We start from the raw sequence: 9,790 nt of genomic DNA, 5'->3' as shown, positions 1-9,790 counted from the left end.
AGCTTGATCTAATATATATTTATGGAAAATTGTACCCAACAACTATAGAATATAAATTATTTTCAGTGACAACACAGTGGGCAAAAAAAAAAAAAAAGCCTCAATAGATTTTAAAGCATTAGTGTCGTACAGACCACATTCTGACTACAATATAGTTAAATGAGAAATCAATAACAAAAAGATAGTTTCTTAATGGTTGGAAATCTTAAAATATGTTTATACCCAATGGCGCAAACATGCTAAAGCATACAACTTACAATAGAATTAATTGAGCTAAGCATACAACTTATGAAGATGGAAAAAGAATAGAATAAACCCAAAGAAAGATGAAAGAAATAAAGATAAGAGAAGAAATTAATAAAATAGAAGACAAAAACATAATAGAATCAACAGTGCCAAAAGTTGTTTTGTTGACAAAACTAATAAAATTGATAGATTTCTGGCAAAATCAATCAAGAAAAAGAGTAGACACAGATATCAGAAATGAAAAATGAGACATAATTACAGATGCTGCTGACATTACAAAGATTTAAGAGGTCGTTATAAACAACTTATGCCAATAAATTTGAAATGTAAACGAAATGGACAAATTACTAGATAAATATAATGTTACATAACTGACTCAAAAAATAGAAAACTCAAATAGTAATAGAACCATTTACTAAATTAAAATAATAGATTAGAAGTTTTCTACAAAGGAAACCCCAAGATCAGATGATTTTATCAGCAAGTTCTACCAACATTCGAGAATGAAACTCATCTTAAACTATTTTAAAATAGAGAAAAGTGGGTAAGACTCACTATCTCATTTTAATGAGGCTACAATAACTTTGGTATCAAAAGCAGATAAGGACAGTAATAGAAAGGAAAGCTGTAATCTCATTTACAAAATACAAATGTAAAAATTACAAGCAGTTAGCTAACTATGGCAGATTAAAATGGCTGCACATTTTTTGCTACTTCTACTAATAAGTAGAGTCAAATTCCTTACCCCTTGAATCTAGGTTGGCTCTAGAAAAGCACTTCATCAACTGCATGACTTCCTAGGCTAGCGAGAAGCAGCTTGTAGCTTCCGCCTTAGTCTCTTAGAGACTTTCTAGAGGAGCCCTTAGCTGCCATGTAAGAAGTAAGACTACCCTGAAAATGCCAGCTGGAGAGGCAACATGAAGGCACTGTAACTGACAATTCCGGAGGATTCCAGTTTTTCAGCCATCGCTATCACGGCGCCAGACATATGAATGAGGCTCTCTTGGAGCTGCCTGAGCAGCCCATCTGCCAGCTTAATTCCACCAAGTGACCTTAATGAGCCTGTATAGAGCAGGAAAGTCCCAAGCTGAGTCTTGCCCAAGTTTCTGATCTACAAAATTATAGATAAAATAGATATTGTTTTAATCAACTAAGTTTTTAGAGTAGTTTTTTTATGCAGCAAGAGATAATCAGAAGACTAAAAACTCCAGCGCTGTATAAAATCATTATGACCTAGTTGGTCATAAACATTAGAAAACTCAATATAATTTACTCCATTAACAGATTAAAGCAGAAAACAGTTTTCTATCAGTTAAAGCAGAAAAAGTAGCTGTTAAAATACTACATCCACCTGAAATCTATGTAATTTTACTAACAATTGTCACCCCAATAAATTAAAAAAAAACATACTACATGCATTCATAATTAAAAAACAAAACAAAACAAACAAAAAACTCTTAATGACCTAAAGATATAAAGGAACTTCTTCAGCCTAGATGTCATTCTACAGACATCATCGTTAGGGTGAAACATCATATGTATTTCCTTTAATATCAGGTACAAGACAAATGTGTCCATTCCACTATTTCTAATTTATTTTGTACTGGAGATTCAAGCCAAGGGAAGAGGAAGGAAATAAATAAATAAGAAAGAGAGAGAGAGACAGAGAGAGAGACAGAGAGACAGAGAGACAGAGACAGAGACAGAGACAGAGAGAGAGAGAGACAGAGAGGAAGAAAGAAAGAAAAGAAAGAAAGAAAGAAAGAAAGAAAGAAAGAAAGAAAGAAAGAAAGAAAGAAAGAAAGAAAGAAAGAGAAAGAAAGAAAGAAAGGATCACAAAGGAAAAAAGCAAAGCTGTTGTTATTTGCAGATGATACAGTTGTCTTCAAAAACAACCCTAAAAAATCAACAGAAAAATTATTAGTATTGATGGAATTTTAGTAAGGTCCTGGATGGATATACAATTAATATACAAAAATCAATTTTATTTTCATCTGTTGACAACAAATGCTAGAAAATTTGTTTTAAGAATATTATTTAAAGTAATATCAGAAATTTTTAGTCAATAAAGATGCCAGTTTTCCTCAAATTCATCTACAGATTTAGTTCAATTCCAGTCAAAATACCAACAGAGTTTTTGTGGAACTTGACAAACTAACTCTAAAATTTATATGGAAGTGAAACGGGGTGAAAACAGCGTAGTAGCCAAGACATTCCTGAAGGAGAATGGGGGAGGAGGAGTGTGGAACTTACATAATAAGATATCAATATTCATTTTAAGTAATAATAAATAAAATAATGCAGTATTGGAGATAGACAAATTGACCAATAGAATTGAGAGCCTCAAAGAGATCAATGTACATATGAAATTGGCATCATACATATCAACTGAAAGGATGGACTATTCAATAAATTGGTGGAATAATGGCTTATCCAAATGGGGAAAATTGTTTAATTGGACCCTGAATTCAGATCATTTAAAAAAATCAATTTCAGGTGGGTTAAAGAGCTAAATGCAAAAGATAAAACTATAAAACTTTTTAAAAGACAACATAGGAGACTATCTTTATGAACTCATACGTCGTAGGGAAGGATTCCCGAAACCAGACACAATTATACAAATTCTAAAAGGAAAGGTTAAAGAATTTAGCTATGTTACAATTAATAACTTCTGTTCATCAAAAGGCACTTTAACGAGAGTAAAATAGTACTCCAAAATTGTGAGTATATATTTGCACCACACATAATTGACTAAGGATTGCTATCCAAAATATATAAAGAACACCTATAAATCCATTAACAACAACAACAAAAAAATGGCAAAAGATTTGAATAGGTGCTTCCCAGTAGATAAGTTGCATATTAAAAGATACTCATCCTCATTAACCAATAGGGGAAATCAAATTGAAGCTATAGTGAGCTATCACTTTCTACACACTAGACTGGCAAACGTTAAAAACAATTATCAAGTGTTGGTAAGGAAACAATACACGTACTACATTGTCATGGCAGAATGGAAACTGACCTAGCCACTCCTAGTACATATCCTAGAACCCAGTAATTTCACTTCTGGAGAAAGTCTTGAACAAGGAGACATATCCAGAATGTACACAGCGTAGCAGGGAAGTCTGTAACAGTAAAAACCTGAAAACAACCTAAAAGACCCTCAGCATCAACATCTCCATACAATGGGATGCAATGCAGCAGTGAAACCTAACGATTCACAGCACAGCCAAAATGATGTTGCTCAGATGTTGGCAGAAAGAAGCAAGTTGCAGAAGAATATTATCCCATCCTGTAAAGTCCAGAAATATAGAAACTGAATCTTCTGGTTAGAGATACCAATATATGTGAATATACAAAGAAAAGCAAGGGAATGGTGAACACACAAACTCAGCACGATGAATCACTTCTAAGGGGGCTTGAGAGGAGATGGAACAAGGCGGGCGCCTAGGAAATGCCAGAGGTAAGAGCGATGATCTTTTTGTAAAAAATGGGTGTTGGGCGCAACAGCGTTCTCTGAATCATTAGTCTTTTTATTCTATTCAATCTTATTAAAAACAATCTGTGAGGGTCACCCAGGATTGGCAGTTGGTAATGGCGAGAGGTGCCTCTACAGAATGGCAATTCCTACTCAGCCCCAGCTTCCAGCCAGAAGGGTCTTGGGAGGAATGTGTTGTAATATTCTTCAATCATCCCTCAGGATAAGAGAATGCTTTTTTTTTTTTCTTTAAACAGGTTTTCCACTTGAGCTAGATTCAGGAAAATCTTTGTGACGATTAAGAGTTCTATATGTGTGGCCACGTGGGGGTTGGGGGTGGTGGTGGTTGAAGAATGAGAGGAAATGAGAAAAGAGGGTGGTGGTACTGCTGGTTAGGACCCAAAAGACCAGGCACCAAATGTCAGAGGTCATGGGAAAACTCCTCACAGCACCCAAAGAAAATGAGGATTAACGCTGAATGCACCAATTAACGCACATTGCGTCTACACTCAGGGCCTGATGAAACCAGCTTGATTCTGGCGAACAGCCAAGGGAAAAACTCCACTGGGCCCGATTTCACAGTGCCCTTGAGCATGTGCTGGTAAATGGGCATCTTGGAAGGATGAATAAAGGGTTATGTCAGTTCCTGCCAGTTTCTTATCCTTGCAAGGTTCTAGCATCAATTAAAAATGCCTCAGTCCTGTTCAGCCTGTCTGCCCAGGGACGGGGTGGAAATACGATGGCCTCGCCTAATACCGGGGATGGCTCTGCTGTAGTTTTTTTTCCTGAAGCAAAACTTGGCACTGGCCTCTAGTGTGGCAGAAAGACAAGCCTGTCCCTCCCAGGCCATTCATTCTTCGCCTCTGCTTGGGATGGGGAAGGTAGGTGATGCATGAAGTGCCTCTGGGAAGAGGCCCTGGAGCTGGCCAGGCTTCTACCGGCCCAGGGTTGGAATCAAAGGGCAGAGGGGGAGTCTCCGTGGCTCCACTTCGGCTGTCTTCAGAGCTCCAGCTGGTGGGTCTTTTGGCTTTTATTACATTAGTCTTAAAAAAAGAAAGTTTTTAATCAGCAAGAATCAGTGAAGCAGGCTTTATGGTGCAATAATTCTGCATGTTTTGTTATAAATATCCCCAGGCAAAGTTAAGGTTATTTCATATGACTATCAAAGTAACACGCCCGCTTCAGTTGCAACAAGGAATCTGTGAGACTAGCAAGCAGGAAGCATACCATCTGCATTTTAAGAGGCTTTTGTTTTAATAAAATAGGCACATACTTTTCTGTAAAAGAGATTGAACAGCTTGGCAAATTCAGAGCGCGTGAGAAGTAAAGATACAGATTGAAGCCACGTTATTTGCTGAATTAAAAATAAATAAATAAATAAAATTTACCCATCCACCTACTTCCCAGTAATAGCACTCAGTTGTGGGTTTTGGCGATACTGATGTTTACAATAAACTCCCAGAGCTCAAAGGCTCCAACCAGAGGCCTCGGCTCTACAGAAGACGCTGAGGTCTGTTTTTTTTGTTTTTTGTTTTTTAAATAAGTGAGGGCCCCTCTTCTCCCTCCCCCTGAAAACACAGCAGATGAACCTTTGAAATTGTTAAATCGAGGATGAAAAGACACTCCCATGGTTCTGTTTCACATATTGCATTCGATGTTCTTTATTTAGACCTGAAGAAGTTTGGCGTGGACACCAATGAGCTGGCAGAGGGCGCTGCACAGGCAGCGAGCACCCCCCCCCCCCCCCCAGTCCCATCTTTCCTGCGCATGCCCACTGATCAGCCTAAGACATTTCTAAAACTCCGTGCTTCCTGCCAGGGAAGATTTCACAACTCTTTTCCATTAAACTCCCCTAAAGCTGCAATCCTTTAGGCAAAGGTTGTCTTGGGTCAGAAGAAAATATCCATCGGGCGTCCGATTTGGTAGGAAGTTTGTTCCCTTACCTCTTGGTTTCCTAAGCAACTCACGTGCCCTAGCCTCTGCCCTGGGTATTTGCATATTGAATCAGCCAATGATCACACAAGCACATCTCTCCCTTCGCACAGACAGATCCGCAGAGGTGGGAGGGGAGAGTTAGGTGTCCAGGTGCTGCGTCGCTCAGGACTGGGAGGCAGATACTGTCCAGTCCTCACCCACTCCCACGTAACCTTCTGTGCTCCTCTCACTCGGGCCCCTCCGCCATCCTGGTGGGCAAGTTGTGAGACAAACAGGCACCCATGACATGCAGCATGAACCCAGCCTGATTCCTCAAGCTCCTGTACTACAGAGACAGCAGCTATGCAGCCTCCATGTCAAGCCACCGATCTAGATTTTGGGTAGGAAGATATGGCACTGACTGTAGGACCAGTGACCCTCTCTCTGTCCTTTGTACGCTCTACTTGGGGACATGCCTAGGAGTGAATCCCAAGGACATTCATTGCTGGCCTCCTGTCCCACATTTCTGACATGTGGTCTGAGCCAGGCCGGGACTCAGCCCAGCATTGGTCGCTCAGGTAACATCCCCTGGACCTGATGTAACTCAGGGCTTCCCTTCCAGCCTTTTGTAGATTGTGACTGCTACACCCATAGGGCTTCACAGGGCTCAGGAGGCATACTAATTTCCCTGGCACCTATTAATGCCCACCTGGCCCCTCATAAACCCTTGGGGCACAACCAGGAGCCAACGGTATTTGGAAGGCATTTCTTCCCTTGAATCCCTTCCTGCAACAGACTAGGCTACTGGGCAATAAACTAGTGCCTCCAAAACGAGTAGGGAGCCAGTTGTTGGTCAACAGGTCTTTATTTGGTGCCAGAGGGGAAGATGTGGGGCTCTGGTTAGAGGTAGAAGGGTCTGGAAGTAAAACAGGTCTATCCACCTTGATTGTGGAGCCAGAGGCTTCACTCTCAGAACAGGGGAATGTGAGGGGAAAACACCAAGCTTGTCTCCTCTGTTTTCCAGTGTGAAGGACAACTTCCAATCCTGTGGGGAAGACATGGCTGGGTATCATATGATCATCAACCTGTGGGAGGAGAAGGGGCTACAGCAAGCGAGGAGACACAGCCAGCTCTGCAGGTTGGAAAGCACAGCTGTGACAAGCCCATGGACCCATGGACAGAAAGCTGGGGGTAGGTGGTGGGTGGGGGGCATCTTCATCACAGAACACATTTGAACATGCTTAGCCACGGTTCATGGTTTAAATGGCACTTCCAGATGACTTAAAAGGGTTCTGCACTCGGAAGACCCACCTAAACCCTCAGGGAAGAGCCTAGAAGGCAGTGCCTGTGACTCAAAAGTGGCCTATGCTGCCACCAACAGTTAGAAGAACCACCAGGCCCTGCCCAGCCGGTTTGGCTCCTGCTGACTTTCAGAATTTCCATTCTAGAGGAACTAAAAAAAGATGATAAAGTCCCTAATTATGGCTTCTGTAGCACTTCCTCCCCCAGGCTCAAGCTACCTGGCAGGCAGCTAAGAAGCTTCCCAGGTGCCGAGTGCCTGGGGAGAGGGCCCCTGCTGGTGTTGAGGCCCCCCCCAGTCCTGCCAGGGCCCATACGTCCTCCCTCAACCTTCAAACCTCTAACCAGATGTGGGTTTCTCCTGAAGTGAGGTTGCAGTGAAGGGGCAGTTCTTTCACTCGTCACAAGTCCAGTAGGGCCTCACAGGGCCAACCCCACATGTAAGGCCATCTGTAGACAACCTGAAGCTATGTCCCCACCCTAACCCTCCCTCATTATTCCCACCAACGAGGAAGAGAGGGTGGGGTAGGGGAGTCCCCAGAAAGAGGCCCAGAGTTCTATAAGGCAGGGGCTCAGTGGGGTCCCCTTCAAATGCTGGCTCAAGCAGCTCGGCAGTGACCCATGCACTGGCCACTCACTCAGCGATGGTGCTTGGCAGGCAGGCAGGGCTGCCATGAGATGTCATATCATTAGACCTGCCATACATGGAAGACCAAAGCCAACGGATGGAGCTTGGTTGATGTGTGCGTGAACAGTGGGCAAAAGTGGAGAGTATATGAAAGCTGAGGACTTCTTATACATAAATTCAAGTGGGCATTACCTTTCATGAGAGGCCTGTTATGTGCACCATCAACATATTCTAATTTAAAGGGGTCCGGGGTCAAGGGAGTTTGGGATACAGGTCCTGTGTGGCCACCAGAGGGGTCTGACAAGACAGTCCGTTAAGTCCTGTACTCCTTAGCTCGGCTTACGAAAGCTGTCATGCTCCAGCATTCAGTAGTCAAGTAACAACGCCTCAAACAGGACACGTCATGGCACCTTTTCCTTCTGCCTGGACAAGCTTCTTCCTCAGCCTGGGTCACTGCTCTTTATTCTTCATGTGTTAGTGTAAAAGTTCCCAAGTCCCCATGTCTTCCAGAGCAGGCCCTCCTCCTGTGTACCCCAAGGGGTCTGCATACCCACTGTCACAGCACTTAGCACACTCCATGCCATTATTTGGTGACAGGGTTGTCTTTCCCACATGCTTTCTCTCCATGTACTCATCACTGTGCTTGCGTACAATGAACGTGTGATAAAATAAAACAAGGTATCACTACCCTCAAGCTATTTGATATTTATTCTTTTTTCAAGAAGAAAAAGAAACTGAAAAACAAGTCAACAATTGAAACAAACAGAGGTTGATGCAAACAACAAAACACCTCCCACAGTACCTGGTTTATCCTTCCCTCTTGCCACACTGTGTTCCGGTCACCTGCTTCCTGTGTGTTCCGTCTGCTATGCAGGGAGCTCCTAGAGGCAGGGCGGATGTCTTCTTCATCCTGGAATCTGACTGTATAAGATGCAGTGCCTGGTACACAGTAGGCACCAACTATATGTCTGTCGGATGCATGACAAAACCAATGAACACAGAAACCCATAGACAGAGCAGTAGTGCTTCATTCACGTTGAGGAAAAACGGTAGAGTGAATTGAAGTGTCCAACGGACAAACAAGAAACCTGTAGACCTGGAAGCAAGAGCCAAAGTGAAGGCCTGTCATTAGGGAACAGGGGTAAATATTTTACCAGGCGGCCCAAGCAAATGCCCGATGTCCCAAGTCCAGACTCATGACCACAGGGGACGCCTGACTGGCTTGCTGGCTGATTCAAACTTCTGTCCCCCTGGGCTCTACTTTCTGCTTTGCCGTCAACCATTTTTGGACATTATTTTCCTCACCTGTCAAAAGAGGTGTCTGTTTCAGGCTCTCTAAAATTCCTTTGAGTAATTCATATGTATAATTCCACCACCACAAAAGCTCTGTAAAATGGATATTCTGTAGCTAAATATTGAATGAACAGTGTGACCTACAAAACCTAAGAAAACTATACCCAATTTATGAATCAAATGCAAAATTAATCAGGGAAAATTCTCCAGATTGTAATGACACATTTTTTTCAGGATTATATCAATGTGACATACACAGCTCATTCATATGGTGGAACTGAAATGCTGTAGTTACTATTATTGCTATTTGTGCTACTACTACAATTACTTTTATTATTATGGCGTCTGCTTAAAAACTTCTGTAGGTCAAAAGCATTCTGATGTGAATCAAAATGGAAATTTAAAATATAAAAGATGTGGAAGAATCTGCTTAGAAATGGGACAGACTTCAATAATCTCTAAGCGAGTAAGACCAGATAGAGTGAACTGCCAAATATTGGCCCTCTCACTGAAAGAATGGTGCTGCTTCTCTTTGGAAGACAGACAATCCTTCTAACTTCTAACTTCTCTAACCCTCTATTGTACTAACCCCTTTGAATGCAGTTAATGTATGTAATCAGCTAATTTGTGCATTACTTTAGTAAGTTTAGGCCTAGTTCTTCAATTTATCTGGCTTAGAGATAGACTCGGCGTTGCCAGTTTGCATAAGAAAATATATTTTTATATTATGTGTTCCTAGAAAATTGTGCATAATTAAATGCATTCTAGTGCTGTGCCCTCAGGCAAACTACCCAATTTCTCTGGGCTTCAACTTCTCGTCCTGCAATCTGATTAGATGGCCAAGGTTCAGTACAGCTTTGAAATTCCTAAGCCTGGTTCTGATTTGACCCACAGCGTAGGCAGTTTTAAGCAAATCCAACATACAGAAA

Source organism: Rhinolophus sinicus, chromosome 4 (genome assembly GCF_057876585.1).
Source record: "Rhinolophus sinicus isolate RSI-liver-muscle chromosome 4, RSI-T2T, whole genome shotgun sequence".
NCBI classification, from domain to species: domain Eukaryota; kingdom Metazoa; phylum Chordata; class Mammalia; order Chiroptera; family Rhinolophidae; genus Rhinolophus; species Rhinolophus sinicus.
The sequence above is the reverse complement of the archived record's forward strand: the minus strand, read 5'-3'. Positions refer to the sequence as shown.